The sequence below is a fragment of the Macrobrachium rosenbergii genome, chromosome 41 (assembly GCF_040412425.1).
Source record: "Macrobrachium rosenbergii isolate ZJJX-2024 chromosome 41, ASM4041242v1, whole genome shotgun sequence".
Classification (NCBI taxonomy): domain Eukaryota; kingdom Metazoa; phylum Arthropoda; class Malacostraca; order Decapoda; family Palaemonidae; genus Macrobrachium; species Macrobrachium rosenbergii.
The window spans coordinates 51896549-51914735 of NC_089781.1; positions in this window are offsets into that span (position 1 = coordinate 51896549).

Consider the following 18187-nt stretch of genomic DNA (forward strand, 5'->3'; position numbering starts at 1 on the left):
ATGCTAACCATTTACCAAATTTCTGGGTTACCCCACACCGTATCAAGAGCTCCCAAAAAATTTTTAAAACAAACAAACCAAAAGGGAACCCATTCTTTTCTCTGGAACAACCAAACCTGTTCTTTGAACAAACCTACATTCTCTGGAACAAAACCCAAAACCCATTCTTTTTTGAACAAACCTATGTTCTTTGAACCAACCCAAAACCCATTTTTTCGAACATTCTCCAGAACTCCAGAACACCCAAAACGTTCTCTTGAACAAACACTAACCTCAAGCTCAATTACCCCAGAATGAGCTCCACGCTACTAAGTGCCACCAGAACATCCCCTCAAACGAAGCGAATCATGCTTGATTCCCCCGGAATGAGCCCCACACTATAAAGTGTCACCAAACATTCTCCCGAATGAACCCTAGAACCCTCATGCTTAATTCCCTGGAACGAGCCACACACTACAAGTGCCACCAAAATGTTCTCTCGAACGAAACCCTTACAATTCTCACACTCAATTACCCTGGAACGAGCCCCGCACTGTAAAGTGCCTCTATCTGTTCTCTTGAACCAACCCCAAAAAATTCTCTTGAACAAACCAGATGACGTTCTGTAAAACTGAGACCCTAAAATTCTCACGCTCAGTTCCCAGAACGAGCCAGCAGCAAAAATACCATTCCCCAGTTCTCCCGACCCTGCAACCAGTGCCAATGCCACCTCACCCAAAGGGGCACTCACATTTACTAGTGGTGCCACCTACTGGCCCCCTCCATTGCATAATCACTCCCTCCTGGACCAGAGTGCCATTTCACTCCCTGACTTACTCAAGCTATACCAGGCTTTTGGGGGGATAAATTCTCACCCTACACACCTGCAATATGGCTGCTGCCCTGAAAGAAATCAAACTTCACCGAGGCAGGGAAACAAATGAGGTTAAAGGGTCTAGAGCTGGTAGCATGGGTCGCTGAGCAAAGAGTGGAGGCTAAGAAAGAGGGACAGGAGAAGAAACAAGAAAGACAGGAGAGGGAGAAAGAGAGAGCCCATGAGCTCGCTCTTGTCCAACAGTGGGCCACGAACCCCACTCTGACCTCTCCCCAGTCCACTCTCAACAGTGTCAGTCCCTAATCCCAAAATGGACTGATTCTGAGCTTGAGGCCTGGCTCAACCACCAAGAAAAGGTCTTCTTCACTTATACACCCACTCCTGCAGAAGTTTCCCTGATTCTTGGGAATAACATGGGTGGAAAGGGTGCAGTCGCCTTCCGATCTCTTTCCTCGGACGACCAAGGAAAACTTGAGGAGGTCCGAAAGGCCATCACTAAGGCATATGGAATCACTCCCGAGCACTGGAGACACATGTTGGCAAGGCCAGCCCAAAGGAAGCATGTCAAACCTGGGCCAGCTGGGTGTGCCACAAGACCCAAACTCTCAAGTGCTGGGTAGAAGCCCTAGGCATCTCCACCTTTGACACCCTGTTTGAGCTCCTACAGCTCAAGGACTACTTCTACTACACCCCTGGTGTTCTCACCACTCACCTCTGCAACAAAGCCCCAAGACGTTTGCCGAGTGCTGCCGCTTGGCAGATGAATGGGACACATTCCATCCTCACATCAGCTCCTTGGGATGGAAGATAAGTCCCCCTTCTCACACCTCTGGACTAAGGCAGATCAAAAATGGGCATCCTCAAAGGAAACCTGTATGCAGCCATTGAAAGAAGGTCGGGCACCTCACAGAACAGTGCCATCTGAAGGCCGAGGCTCCGCCAAAGGCCCCCATTAGTTCCCACAATAGGACCACACCCAACTGAGCCTCATCTGGCTCTTGGGTAAACAACAACTGGCCTGCTCCCTTCACGAAAGGACTTTAGCAAAGAAATTTGCAAGGACTGTAGCCAGAAAGGTCACATGTCCGCAAAATATAGGCACTGTCCACACTGTGCTGCGCCCAAAGCAGTCCACACCTCTGTCAGTTCCCGACAGTCTGCTGAGTGGATAGGCCTCAACACCATGGCCATAGCACCCCTCAATGACTCCACTCGAATACTGCCAAACATCATTGACACTGGGTCACAGGTCAGATTCATTGCTCGAGAGCAAGTGCCTCCCACCCACCATCTGTGAAGACAAGTGGATGACCATCTGCTGGGTAAACAGTGATGTCAAGGACCTACCTACAGTTTGTCTACAGATTACCACAGGTGATTCCTCCAGAGAGGGAGAACACCTCTTCAGAGTCATCCAGTCCCTTGCAACCAGACATCCTCTTCTCCTGAGCCAAGGTCTCATCCAGTGGAGGGACACCTTGATCCCTCTGGGCTGCATGATAGCCACAACCCACAACGAACACGAGGAGGAGGCACCTATGGCCAACGTCGATCCGCTACCCACCAATCTCTCCTTATCAGAAGTGCCTTGGCTGAAGGAACAGCCTGACACCCCACTCGCCCAACCTGACTCCGCACCTGCAGCTGCCCTCCTCATCACGGGAGCGGACATCTCCCTTCCTACCTTAAGCAGGGAACAACTTATCAGTGCCCAGACAGAGGACACCATCCTCCGGCACCTCCTCTCAGAAGCTATCACTGACAAGTAAGAAATGAAGGACCTTGTAAAGAACGACTTCCTTGTGCAGGACAAGATACTCTACTGAGTATCCCAGGGACCGCATGAGTCTGCTCAGGTCATCCACTGACTGGTAGTAGTCCACTTTTCCCTACAGCAAGACCTCCTCCGGTTGGTGCATGACAGCATCGGAGGGAATTTCGGTGTCACCTGGACCATCTGGGTCTGTCGAAGGAAGATTCTACTGGCCAGGACTATGAAAGGCTGTCAAGGCCTTCATAGCCTGGTGCCCTACCTGTCAAATCATGGGAAACCCTAATGAAGTCGTCCAAGGATCCTCTCAAGAACATTCCCTCTGTTGGCGTCCCCTTCCAGGACGTTGTCATCAATTATCATACGCCCCAGGGAAGTATCAAGAGCAAGATGGGACACAACCACTGCCTTTCTATCACAGACCGATTTCCGAGGTATCCAGAAGCTATCCTCGTCAGGAGTGAGAGCTCCAAGAACGCCATAAAGGCCCTCATACAATTATTCTGTCGTTTCGGGTTCCCCACCACAATCCAAAGTGATCAAGGGCATAAAACATATCCACTCCACTCATTACCATCCTGTAAGCCAAGGAATAGTGTAGAAATTCCACCAAACCCTTGGCTCTACTCTGGTCAAACTAGAATACAGGGGAGCAACCTGGGAGGGAAACCTCCCCTACACCCTCTTTGCTATCTGCCAGGCACCCTCTGAGACCCTAGGGTACAGCCCTTTTGAACTTCTCTAAGCTCACTCCACCTGGGGCCCCCTTGATATACTGTACGAGGCCTGGGCCAAACCAACAAAGGTGGACTGGCTGAAGGACCTGCCCAACATCCAGGGAAACCTTTGGGCTGCATGGGTGGTTGCTCAAGCCATGGAGGCAGTGTGAGGTTTTAAGATTTTTGTTTTGTTAATTTGAAACAGCCTTGTTTAACGTGTTTGGTTGTTTTACCTGCCCTCCTATTATTGTTTTAGGTGTACCGAGGTGACGTCTATCTCTTGGCTGTTTTCATCTTCAGCCAGGATCAGCATGGCCTTCAGTCAGTATTAGCACAGCAGCAGCGCCAGTTCTCATCAAGTTAGCAGTTTGAGATGGCTGGTACAACATGTGTTAGTTACCTGTTGGCCGTCATATTTCATGAAGGAGCACATCAGTCAAATTCCTGAGGATGAGGTGGTGGCCACCAGTTTAGAGGAGGCATTCTTCTATGGCAGTAGTGCAGCTGTCACATCAACCCTGTGGTGATCGTCAAGTGTTTTATGGAGATGTTTCTTCCTGCTGTCTTGTGTTGGTTTTTGATGATGTCAAGGCAGTGGTTGATGGTCGTCCTCCAGAACGTTGACTGTGATCTCAACATGTGTTTATTTATAATGTTACTGATGTTAGTTATTTATGAAGTGATTGAGTAATTGCAGCTCTGATTATTATGTGATTTATTGGTCATTATTCATGTTTTTGAGCTAATGTGGCACTGGTTATTTTTCATATTGAGCAAGAGTGGCTCTTGGTTGTTTATGATGTGATTATTGCTGAGCAAGTGTGGCTCTTGGTTATTGATAAAGTGATTGAGCAGATATGGCTCTGGTTATTTTTACATTATTACTGGGTTATTGAGCAAGTGTATGGCTCCATTTACTGTGTGTTGACTGCTGTTGCATTATTTATTGTTATGATTTACTGACTGATGTTATATTGGTTATCATTTTTTTACTGGGTTGTTCAGTTTTATGATTATTGTTGGCTGATTCCTGAACTCACCAGTGTATATATGTACAGTTAGTACAGTTAATAAATAGTTTTAAGGCATTTTGATAGTTTATTTTACTTCCTCCTCCTTTGAATTGTTATTGGGTTTCCCAGTCACTTCAGTCCAGGTCCTAATTTTATCAAGAATCTCCAAGAACCAAAATCGGTTCATGACAGGCAGCCACTCAAGAGAGGGTCAAGCTCAAGCTTGACAAGAAAGCCAAAAATAGATCCTTTAACATGGGAAGTGAGGAACCTTGAACTACCTCGTAGACTGCGGGCAGAGGCACATTAATTTGTTAAAACCCTACTTAACCGGAGAGGAAAAGGAAGCTGGAGAAGCCCTTCCTGCTCCTTGGGCCCTCAAGGGCACCACCACCACAATGCTGTCCCCCCTCGACCAATTCTGAAAGTCCTACTAAACCTCAAGCCCGTTACCCCGAGACTTGAGAGTCAATAGCATCAGGACATACAACGACTGTTAAGTTCACACCCACAGGTCACCCAGGACTGCCTTGGATGCACCAATGTCTTGGAACATATGCTACACCTTCGGGAAGGTGTCACTCCTATCACCCAAGGCTACTACCAAGTCAATCCACAGAAGGAAAAGAGGACTGAGGAGCAAGTACAACTCCAACTCAACCTCGGACTTATCGAGGACAGCTGCAGTGAGTGGTCCTCCCCAGTAGTCTTGGTTCCTAAGGAAGGAGGGGGAGATATCGACTTTCGGAAGTTGAACGAAGTAACCAAACCAGAACCATGCCCCCTTCTGCAAATTGAGGCCTGCTTAGACAGCCTGGCCAGTGCCCCCTATTTGCTCAAAATCTATCTAGAAAAGGGATATTGGCAGGTGCCCCTGTCTGAGGAGTCATGCCCTCTGACTGCTTTCACCATGTCCACCAGCCTCTACCAGTGTATGGCGATGCCCTTCTGGTCAAAGAATGCACCTAGCTGTTTCCAGAGGCTAATGAACAACATCCAGGCAGGTATAAAAAACTGTCATATATCTAGATGACATAGTTACCTGCGCCCATGAGTGGGCATAGCCCCTACAGATCCTTGACCAAATCCTCACTGCCCTACAAAAAGCCAACCTCAAGAAGTGCCAGTTCAGGGTTGCCGAAATCACACATCTCGGTCACCGAGTAGGAAATGGTAAACTGATGCCTAAAGGTGTCAACATCCGTGTTATTCGGGATATGCCATACCTAGGGACCAATTTTGAAAGGTTTACCTCTTCAGTTAAAGAAATCTCTGAAAATGAGTGGCTTTTGAAAATTACTACAATACAGTACTGTATGGTATAGCCTAACAAGAAACGTTGTAAGACATGTCAAATACTCAAAACTCACACAATATTAAAAAAAAACGTAAACATCTGCCTGTTTCTGTTTTGGGATGAGTTACATAACACCACATTCTGAGCACCCAACTCCCAACTTTCTCTCTCTCTCTCTCTCTCTCTCTCTCTCTCTCTCTCTCTCTCTCTCTCTCTCTCTCTCTTTGGCACAGCATTTTTATTGATATTCTTAAATGCAGTTTAGTATTGTATTTTATACATTGATTTTTCAGTCTGTGTGTATATGCTGAACTACGCTCGCTCTCTCTCTCTCTCTCTCTCTCTCTTTTCTCTATTCTTAAATGCGTTTTAGTCTTGTCTTTCTACATTATTTTTCAGTCTGTATATATATATATATATATATATATATCTCTTCTCTCTATATATATTTATATTAATCAGAATTTATTAAGGGTGTTAACATTATCAAAACTTAGAGTTAAATATTAACACACAAGACAAAGAGAGAGAGAGAGAGAGAGAGAGAGAGAGAGAGAGAGAGAGAGAGAGAGAGAGAGAGAGTCGCACGATTGCACACGGAAGTGAGTTCACATGAAATCGACAAATGAATTGAGAACATGAACATTTAAATTTAATGACTTTCACTACAGTATTAATAGCAGCATGTGTATGCTATTATTAATAGTATGTAGCTGAAACCATTAAATTTACATGTAAATATTCTCAGTTTGTTTCTTGATTAGCCTAATGCGAATTCCGCTTCCGTGAGCAACCGTGTAAATCTCTCTCTCTCTCTCTCTCTCTCTCTCTCTCTCTCTTCCTCTCTCTCTCTCTCTCTCCCTCTTGAGCTGTGTATCTATATTTTACTTCAAGTTTTGAAATCTTCATATTCTTAATAAAATTTAATTATAATAAGTATGCGTACTAGTAAATATATAAATATCAACCTATGATAAATGACAGCTTAAGCTCAAATAGCTTACTCGTATTTCGGCAGGCGAAGGATTTTTGTAAATAACAGAGCTTTATTCACCCTATGCGTGCACACACACACACACACACACGCAAACACACACACGCAAAGATATCGATGAAATGTTCATTAGATTTCTAATGTGGAGACCAAAAAGCGAGTCTTGTGAGCAGCAGCTACTCTGTATAAAATCAGCAGACAACTACACCCAAATTCACATGGATTGCATATTATTATCATTAGTATTCCTGCATCTGTTGCTGAATTCGTGAAGCCTGCGAGACCTTCCTCAGAAATTCCCATTATCGAAACATGTCAATAGAAGAGGAATTTCCATGAAAGTTAGTTGTTAAAAACAGCAGAATCACAAAACATTTCAGCTTAGCTCTTTCCAACCGTTGCACGTTGTAGCCTCCAAAAGAACTGTATATACATATTTTGTATTCCGCTCACTCCGAATATAATAGAAGTTTTGTTGTAAAACTGATTTTTTAAGAAAACTATAACAACGTCTACGATCAAAATATTGCACGTATGTAAACCGTCACTATTTTAGTTGTGACAAGCGTGGAGGTGACAGGCAGAGTAATGTAGCTGTTCTTATCGTCGGCAAGATTCGTTGAAAATTTCATATTTAATTTGATTTTCGTGCAATGTTATATTAGCACCTTATATTAGCATATTTGAAATACAATTCTGTATGCAGTAAACTACTTTTCAGCTCATCATAAACGTTCCTCCTAACACTGAAATGAACAATGTTAAGTGAGTCAAATCCAGCCATGAATCGTGGGATGACAAATATGTTAGTCCCTTTAACACTGACGTTTTTGCATCCCTTCTGTAGATGCAATGTTTATATTTAGGAAAACTTTATTCTTTTATATACAGAAGCATTTACAGCAAGAATTATACTTTACAGCAGCTGTATGTATGCGGTATTCATTCTTAACTAAAAACAAAGTACTGTAAGTTGGAAATTATTTCTTAAAGGAAATGTTTGTGTGTACGTGTAGTCAGTAAGTTTGCCCTGACACACCTGTGAACATTAACTCACTTTCAAAGAAACTTGGCAATAGAGTCATTCACTAAAGGATCAAATTAATTCATAGAAACATAGCTCAGTCAGGTAGTTACACAATGTTAATACACACTGGGCATAAAAATTCACATTTTGAAATGAACTGCAGTCTCTTTATGAGGCAGATATACACATACTAACTTTCCAAGTGACTGGGAGAAAGGTACAGAGTGGGGCATGATTGGTTGGGTACCCTGTAATCAAAGAAGCCACAATTACAACTAGATAAGCAAGTATCAGCCAGTTCGTTCTAAGTTCAGAATCCATTCATTCTACCTCATTTACAGGATTCTTCCATTAAGAAGTTTTTTCTGGATTCAAATGTATCTGATAAGTAACGAAATCCAATAAGTTGGGGTCCATTAAGTTGAAGTGCCAGTGTACCACATCAATGAAGGACTACATAAAATCCTGAACAAAAGCCAGTTGCAGGCTCATAACAGCATAAGCCACCAGACCTAACCCTCAACCTATCGGAGGAAGAAATATCAGAGAGAAATCAATGGCAACGAAGTCCAGATGCCTCTGCTTAGCATCAACTTCCCTGAGCACTTCAGTTTGCTAGTAGATGATCCTCTTGGGCCTCCCTATTCCATATGATGAAGAAAGGCAGATCCTGGCATCCCCATGAAAACTGCAGACAACTCAACCTATAAACACAGCCGAACCACTGTTCATTCCCCAACATGGCAGACATCACCTCCACCCTCCACAGGGGAAGTGTTATTTTAAAGTTTGACCTGATGAAGGGCAATTTCCAAATCCAGGTCCACCAGGACAATGTCCCATAAACAGAAATCATCACACCTATTGGGACCTGAACTTTCAACTATTCAATTGCTCTACCCTCATCCTCAGAAACTCAGGGGCCAAGTTCCAAAGGTTGATGGATAACATTGTTTGTCTGTTACACACATGAATCCAGAACACCATCAGCAGCATGTCTGATCTCTATATTTCATAATGGTCTAGTGGTACACCCAGACAAGTGCCTTCAGCTCATCCACTATCGAATTCCTGGGTCATCAAGTCTCATCAAACACTGTCAGCCCTCTACCCTTAAAGGTATCAGCTATCAGGAAATATCCCACTCTAACATCAATCAAATGCCTCCTGGATTTCATGGGAATGATAAACTACTACCACCAAGTCTTGCCAAACATCACACAAACCAGTCCCCTCAGGCCATAATGACTCTAACCACAGATATCAGAAATGTCACCATGGGTGCTGTATTAGAACAATCACTGGGTTGCCTCAACCTCAGGATTTCTTAAGCAGTAAACTCAGGGTAGCTGAGAGGAAGTACAACCCTTTTGAACAGGTAACTTCTTGACATACAGTGTGGCATCCAACACTTCAGGAACCTGCTTGATGCCACATCCTTCACCACCTTGACTGAGCATCAGCCCTTCGTGCAAGCCTTTACTAAAAAAAAACACAGTGGATACTTTACCCATCAGCAGTGACAGCTCTCAGTCATTGCCAAACTCAGTTGCATCATATAATGCATACCTGACAGGAAGGATCTGGTAGTTGACACAGTATCCAGAACAGATATGGTTGGGTATAAAGTACAGTGTGTTCACAATCACCCACTTCTGAGACCCTAAAACTGGAGATTATCACACTTCCGTTGCAAATCTTGTGCTAAGCATTCTTCATAAGAAGGTTTTTATACCTCATCCATCCCTCTGGAAGGACAGCAGCCAAATTAATAACACAAAAATTCATCTGGCATGGAGTAAAAAGGAATATGAAAAGATGGGCATGCACAACCAAGACATCGCTTCAGCCACATCCATGTCAACATAATAGGCTCCCCACCCCCACATTACACCACTAGATGCATCATTATGGTTATGGAATAATCCACACAATGGCCACAAGCAATACCAGTGATGCAGGCAACAACTTACACCTTACACCTGTGCCAAATAACTCTTCTATGGCTGTGTCAGTCTTCAGTGTACCAAGTAATATAACTCTGACCAAGGACCAACTTTTTTTGCTGATCTGTGGGTGACCCTGGCCACTTTAATGGGATCAGACATCTGCCATACCACTGCCTACAAACCTGCATCACATGATGCAGCTGCTCGTCCTGGAAGGAGCAATTACATTTTCTTCCTTGGTCTCAGCACTGCTCCCAAATGATTTTCAGTGAAACAACCGTGTCCCAAGTGGGAAAACCACCATCATGACCACCACCCAACCAGGAGAGGAATTACCAAAAGGGTGTAGAATAATTGGAAATTACCACACATGAATACAAACTTGCTGAGACACAAAAGCATGGTACACCCTAAGATGTGTCTACACATGTGCTGTTTCTGGTTTCTATAGAATAATGATCACAAGCATCCACTAACTGCCCCATACAGGGCCCCTTACCCCGTTCTTTAAAAGAAAAACCGTTCATGCTTCAACCCCATGCAAAACTGGGTTTCCATTAACAGGCTTAAAACCCTCATACATGGATGCTGAAGGAGTCCTATCCAAATTAGGCAATCAAAAACTTAAGCTCTGAAAAAACTGTCAGTGTAATCAGTAATTTCCTTATTGGGATCCTGAAAAGCACCTACATAAAAGGATGTGGAATGATTACATATCCTAATCTTGTCTCTACAAAGTCTTTACAGCAACTTGTTACCTTATCAGCATCCCAAAAAGTATCTGCCTGGTAAGGTACAGTTGTGTATTCTTATCTTATACTGAAATAAAATTAAATTATATTAATTTTGTTCCTGTTCCAACAACTAAGTACTTTATCAGCACCTAAAACCCATCAACCTAGCAGAGGTGTGAAACAGTTGAATGTTATATTATAATCAACAAAATTCTTAAAAAATGTGTATATGCATTTTTTAATCTGTGTATTTTAGTTTCTCTCTCTCTCTCTCTCTCTCTCTCTCTCTCTCTCTCTCTCTCTCTCTCTCTCTCTCTCTCTTTGTAGGAGATTTGCTGTCGAATTCTGGCATAGGTGCCAGATTCAACAGACAATCACACCTTGACCTCTCAGTCACGTGACTTAACCTTCACACTCCAACTTGACGACCAACTACCCATCCTTAGTTTCCTGTCCACATGCAGAGACAAAAAGGGCTGCCTGGATAGAATAAAGTTAGTCATAACAAAAAATATTTTCTAAAGCCCCAAGAAAATTACTAGGACCAGTATTGCAACATTGTAAAGATAACATCGTAATAATAGCACTATTAACAACAAAAACAGCAGTGAGGATTAATATAAAAGAAAACTGGTAAAAAAAGGTCATAGATAACATGCTGACAACACAGCCCAGTAAAAAAATTAAAAATTTCCCCATGTCCAAAGAAAACTGACGAATCTTCAAGCAGGTTGATAATTGCTATAAACAGCAACGCATCAATGCATCTTAGGCTGCCTGATCACGGGACACTTTCAGTGGAAAGTGGCCGGCCATTAAGTGGCTGGTCACTAAGATAAAAACTGGAACACATGTTCTTGTATGGAAGACCACAGACAAACCACTAAAAGTGAACGACACTAAAAGAGCGGATATGAAGTGGCTACTAGATCTACTTCTCACCCACACCATTGTACAAGCTGATTTTATTAGCTGGCCACTGATTGTCTGACCATTTAGTGACCAGCTACCTCCAACTAAAAGTGTCTGTGACTGTGAGTGGGCAGCCAAAAAATATGGTAGCCAGATCCTTAACGCATCGTTCTAAACACCTTGAGGCTTTTTCTTAATTTTTCTTGTCTTATCACAGAAAATGCAATTCATTCTGGCAAAGTGTAGCTATATGAATCAGTACTGACATAATTTATGTCAAAACTGTAAGAAAAATCTGTCTCCTGTTACATATTTATAATTCTCCTCCGAAACACTTCTGAATGCTCTGGAAACTACTGAAGGTTTAATTATGCGCTGTTCCAGATATGTATTAATGGTCCTTGCCAATATTCGAGATTTTGTTAACAATGTGTTGAACACTTGATATATTGTGTACTTCTGACAGCTTTTGGAAAGAGACCAGTTTCTTTGAGCACCAGAGCTCTTCTGGAAGATTTTCTTCTGCTAAAATTAGTTTTTTTTAACTGACCTGTGTAAGAATACCACAAGAATAGTCCATTCATTTCACGTAAAAATAATTCATTCATGATTATATTGCTGTTAAAACTGTTTTTGTTTGCTTTACATAAGGGGAAAACAACTCAAGTTTAATGGGCAGAATAATGATATATTCAAGTATGATTGCATAAATGGGTTCTTCGGCCCATGCTTGCCAACTCTCAAGATAGACCACCTGAAAGCATGTCAATATTAAAACCACTTATTAAAGAACTAGAATTATTATTCAAATGCAAGGCTTCACTGTGAAACGTCTGTTTATGCTTTCAGGCCTACAAGCAATAGCGAAGTAACTAGACCTATAATGCACTTCAAATCCACCTTCGGCATTAACGATATGAAAATCTATTTCATGTTTGAACACCCAAATTGTGACTCGAGCTCTTCTAGCTTGAATCATGTTATATCGTCCACTGATTCCTTGCCTTTCGTGCTCAAAGCTAAGCAATTTTTCCCTTTTTTTAGAGAAAAGTAAACAGTGAAAATAGCAAATAACGTTTTTTCCTCACCAAAACAGGAATAAATTCTAATGAAGCGAGCAACAATGACTGAAGTGCATTATCTGAATTGTTAAGTCTTCCCGGATGCGTGTTGCCGTCTTAGTGTTTTTAATCACTAAATCTTTCTTCCCAGCTGTGATGGAATTCGGAAACAAGTTAATACTCAACTAATTATCATAATGAGAAAAGACGAAACCCGGCTGATTTTAGCGCTAGTTTAACGGGAAATGATAGCCTACCAGCAAACACGATTTCTCGCTTTCCAACCCCTGCTAGATTTCCGATGACCAAACGAAACAGTCAAAATAATCCAACTTTTGAGAATCTCCGTACCAAGAGCAAAGGAATGATAATAAAAACAACTATAAAACAAGAAAGACCAACGTAACAATCTCAAGAGTACATAGCAGTTCAAAATCCCCACACTTTGTATTTGTGTTAATAATAGTAAAACCTCTACAAAGGCAATATAACAATGCTTTGATAATGCTAATGAGCCAGAAAAAGACCAAGTCTGTCTAACCACGCATTGGGTCCTGATTATATACCTGTATAAGCGGCACCTGAAGACCCCACTCCCCCCGCCGCGCCGCCACGGAAGTGGTCTCCCTGTTCTCCCACCGTTTATCCTAATTTCTATATCATTGTAACGACGAGGAATACGATAGTTTAAACAAGCCCAAGCGAGAGCTGATTAAGCGCGACAGCAATATTAATTTTTCGGAAGTTTCATTCGTTCAGTTTTCATTTTCCAATCTTCTACCCTCGTACAAATTAAGAATTTATACTTTTGTTCTTCTTCTCTTCTTCAATCAGCTGATCGACGTTAGATCATTGGACTGTAGTTTAACCACAGACCACTTACCAGTCATTAATCATTCCGATTTATGATAAGCAGTATCGATGGCCTTCGAAGTTTCGAACTGTTTTCTGTCAGGGGACGGCAGGAGGAGGTGCACTGGAGGAGGAGGAGGAGGAGGGGAGGAGGAGGAGGAAACAAATGGAAACAAATGGAAGCCCTTTAGGTGCTTGTAGCGTATGCATTGTTGTTGGTTTGGCTTTGGCTGGCCTTATGCCAGCAAGAGCTCTCGCTCTCGCTCTTGGGCAGCCCTCAATCAGCGTTTGCGGGCGCTACAGCCAGCCTTTTTGGGGGCAATGACTCACGAATGGTGAATTATCGTCAGCACGGATTCGGAATCTATATAAAAAATGGCGTGTTTCTCTCTTGGAGACATTTTCAGGTCTTTTTCTCATTTATCATTTCAATTGAGTAAGGCTGATTTTCATATATCAAGGGGGAGTATTAGAATGCACTGAAATCGATTTCACCTTTCTATTTGGAAATCTAAATTTTGAAATTCTATTTGATTTCATAACCCTTAAAGCAAATATTGCCTCTTTCTCTCTCTCTCTCTCTCTCTCTCTCTCTCTCTCTCTCTCTCATTATGCATATACAGATATAAATATGCATTTCACCCCAGACACCTATTTTGACGTACATTCCTATTCAGTTAGACAAGAAAATCGACGAAGGTGTTAAAAGGCCAACGCAGGCCAGCATTAATCAGCATTTGCCAGCCAGACCCCATTCTGGAGGGAGGGCAGAGGTCTGCTGAGTCAGTCAGGAAGTGTGATTTTGTAGGTCCTTACCTAAGAGAAAGGTGACAGCAGCTGGGCAGCGGAGATTCATTGTGCTTCAAGACCGATAAAATTTATGCTGCAGAAGAAGTTCACTGAACCTTTCATCTGATCACATATTTCCACTCCGTCTTCCTTCCACAAAAGCTTAAGTACTAATAAACCGTAGCTCTACATTTGCTTCCTATATATAAAGTAGCGTGCAGGTAGGTAGGCGGGGTATGCCACGCAATCATGTGCTCTTGAGATCAACGACAGTTTGTTGCAGCGCTTTTTTTCACTTCTGCTTCGCTGTAGTTTCTCTGCACTCTTTCCTTCGATGGGAAAATCGCTACAGTATGGGAAAAAAAAGTCATAATTTCATATACACGAAAATAAGAAAATGGCGCGCTTACTGAAAACAAGGCACCTACGGCTGTTACGCAATACACAGTGCGAACGCAATTAGGCGGTGATTGCTTCGTTTCAGTCATTACTGGACTAAATCGGCCTCATTTTCACTTTCTGCTCCATGCTGCCAGTCTCTCGGAAAGTGATAGGATAGGACGCCACTAATCGTCATTCAACTTATCATCATCATACATTTCTGCCTTTCATTCAATCACGTTATTCAGTAGCCTACAGTTTTCTCTCTCTCTTTCATTTATATATATATATATATATATATATATATATATATATATATATATATATATATATATGTGTGTGTGTGTGTGTGTGTGTGTGTGTGTGTGTGTGTGTGTGTGTGTGCAGTATAAAAAAACTGTATCGTGCTTGTAAGTTATCTACAGAAGGATCCACAGTAATACTCTTGGTTAGAAAGACGAATTGTATTTGTAAAAGTGAATACAGAGCTTAGTGATCAAGTCCACACGAAAGCTATAAGTTCTATATGTATGTATTTTTACAAATACATTTCGTCTTTCTAATCAAGGGTATTACTGTGAATCCTTCTGAAGATATATATATATATATATATATATATATATATATATATATATATATATATATATATATATATATATATATGTGTGTGTGTGTGTGTGTGTATACTGTATATATACTGATGGAGTAAGCATTTGGGGGAATTGTTGAATGAGGGTGGAGAAAGAAAAGAGGACCGAAATGACAGGGTGCAGAAGTGGTCAATGTAAATAGGAGAATGCCAATGCGAAGGTGAATGTCAGAGGAGGAATGAAAAAGTGTGCAAACAGGCTAATCGGTGAGACTGGAAAGGCGGCAAAGGTGTGGAATACGAGTGGAAGAAGAGGCTAGTGATGATAATGACAATGAATGGCTGACTATGGTGTCATGGATGTCTGAACAGAGAATTGGTGAGGGAAATACTGTTATTGTTTGTTTGTGTGTGTGTTTGTGTATCAAGGGAAAGGTATTGGAACGAGGGTGAGAATGAGTGGGCCTAACATTCTCAACCAAAGAGGAGTTCCTCGTTGGACGAGTCGGTAGAGTCCTCGGCTAGCACTCTGCTAGACCAGAGTTCGAGTCTCGGACCGGCCAATGAAGAATTAGAGGAATTTATTGCTGGTGATAGAAATTCATTTCTCGGTATAATGTGGTTCGGATTCCACAATAAGCTGTAGGTCCCGTTGCTAGGTAACCAATTGGTTCTTAGCCACGTAAAATAAGTCTGATCCTTCTGGCCAGCCCTCTCTAGGAGCGCTGTTAATCAGCTCGGTGGTGTGGTTAAACTAAGGTATACTTAACTTCAACCAAAGAGGCACAAGAGCCACAGCTTTCCTTTCGCCTTGAAGCACCTGAGAGCAACCTCAGCACACTTTCATTTGCCCCGACATTTGTGGATTCATTTATGTGTTCACCTTCGCCTCTCATCCTGACGTGGAGGGGTTCTGAATGTGTTAATCCTCCGGGTCACAGAGGGCTATTGGGATGAGGTTGCTAATCGGGTGACCTTCTCCCTTGTTGTAACAAAGCACTGTTAACTAACGAACGGGTACATAACTAATTCATCGCTTCGATCGGAAGGTGCAATGAGATCGTTACAAACTCGTTCAGGCTAGTCTGGGGTGAATCTGGGGCATCTATGTGTGTGTGTGTATAGTAGATAGGCATAGAGAGATATAGATAGGTATACAGACAAAAAAACGAATGTATACAGAGGTGAATCACTGAAGCCTAGTGGTTAGGATGCTTCACTTCGCAAGGAAGAGGCCCTCAGTCCGTCTTTGAGTCTCAGTGAGAGAAGACTTGTTGTCACTGAGTAGCCGTGTCCCTAGCTCTTCCAGGCCACCCTTTCTCCATGGCACTCTTTCTGTGAACTGGAAACCATTGGCCAAAAGCAGCTTAGCCACAAGCGGCTATGTGAGTCTAAAGGAAGACATTGCAGATCATCCAGCCATTACTGCAAAGTGCACATTGCAAGGCAACCCACGGTATGTCTGCTGGCATTCGAGTTTTACCAGTTCCCTATTCCTTCTGCTGTACTGTATCTCTCCTTTCATTTCATAATTCCTCTCCACAGTAAATACTCTTTGATATACCGTTACCAGTGCTCCAGTGTTTCCCTGTGCGAATTAATTTCGTGAATTAACCATCCCTTGCTCGTAGTGAACCCTTAAGTTATTCCTCCCATGTGCTTATAATTGCTATTGAGAGAAACCACATTTCCACGAAGCTTTATCTGGGATTATTCTATTTCCACCCTCGTTTCCTGGACATCCATCTTGCCTGAAGAATTCTGCCCAACTGCAGCAGGCTTATCAACGTTGCTCTGTTGCAAGAAATATGTAAATGTAGCCCCTGGTTCTCTGTTGTGCTGATAAATTTTATAATCGACTTTCTTATGGAAGGTAGAATCAGTATTGTATTGTGCTATTAAATTTTATCATTGATTTTCTTTATTGAAAGTTGCATCAGTATTTCTTATTCGCAATACCATAACCTGTGTGCAATATAGTAGAATCTTGTATTGATCAGAACTCTCAATTGGAGACCTTCCATTAATCTTATACGTGATTTTGTCTGTTCATGTGTTTTATGGTGTTTACGGCTGTCCATGGTGAGTGTTATTCAATGCTTATCTTCATTCATATTGCATTAAAGCAACTAACCCGTGCCACTACCATAAAAATATATATATACCAGCAAGACAGTACAAATGAACATACAGATGGTTGGAAACCAAGCATTTGCATCTGACAGTTCTTTTGTTGGTGGAGTACTTCCTTCCCTCATGACTGAGAGGTCAACTTTTTACAAATACGATTATCAAGCAGGAGCTAGTCTCCCTTCTTCCCGTCGCCCAGCTACCTTCCCGAAAATTTACAACTTCTTGTATATTTCCTTTGTAATTAATGGATCACGTCCATACATGTCTTCTTCCGACTTTTAATGCATTGGCTAATACAGAGTCGGGATATTTCCATCTCTTGCCTATATTCTTAATCATATCTATTTCATCATCAGTACAACCGTTTTTCATTTCTTCCCAGTGTGTTTGATAAATGAAAATTACGTATCAAATATGTATGTATGTATATATATATATATATATATATATATATATATATATATATATATATATATATATATATATATATATATATATATATATATTTTATATATATATATTTATATATATATATTTATATATATATATATATATATATATATATATATATATATATATATATAATCAGAAAGATATATATATTATCAATTACACACATATGCATATATATATACAGGGTGTTTCAGAAATTAGAGCCCACCAACCAGTCTACAGCATAAACTAAACTTATTATCACCTAAAAATCTCTCTTCGGCAACATATATGACAAAAACAAAAAGTAATTCAGGAATCAGGTATGTTAAATTTAAGTTTCTTTCTGAAATTAGAGCCCCCTCTTAAACTAAAATTAATATGGACAAAAACAAAAGTAATTCAGAACAGGTATTTATTTAAGTTTCCTCCATCTGCCTGTACCACAGCCTGCATTCTTGAGGGGGGTAGGTATGATTTCAGCAAATTGCAAAAAGCTGAGACTCAAACTCCATTTCTCTGAGCACTTCAGTCACCTCTCTTTGTAGGTCGTCGAGGCTTGGTATACCATCATAGTTCACTGTGCGCACTTCAACACGATCCTTTAAGATACTATCAATGTTTTCACACACATTAAGGTCAGGGGAGCTACCTGGAAATTCACTTTACGAGAAGAAATCGATACCACTATTTCGAAACAGCTCCTGTGTCTGAAGAGCT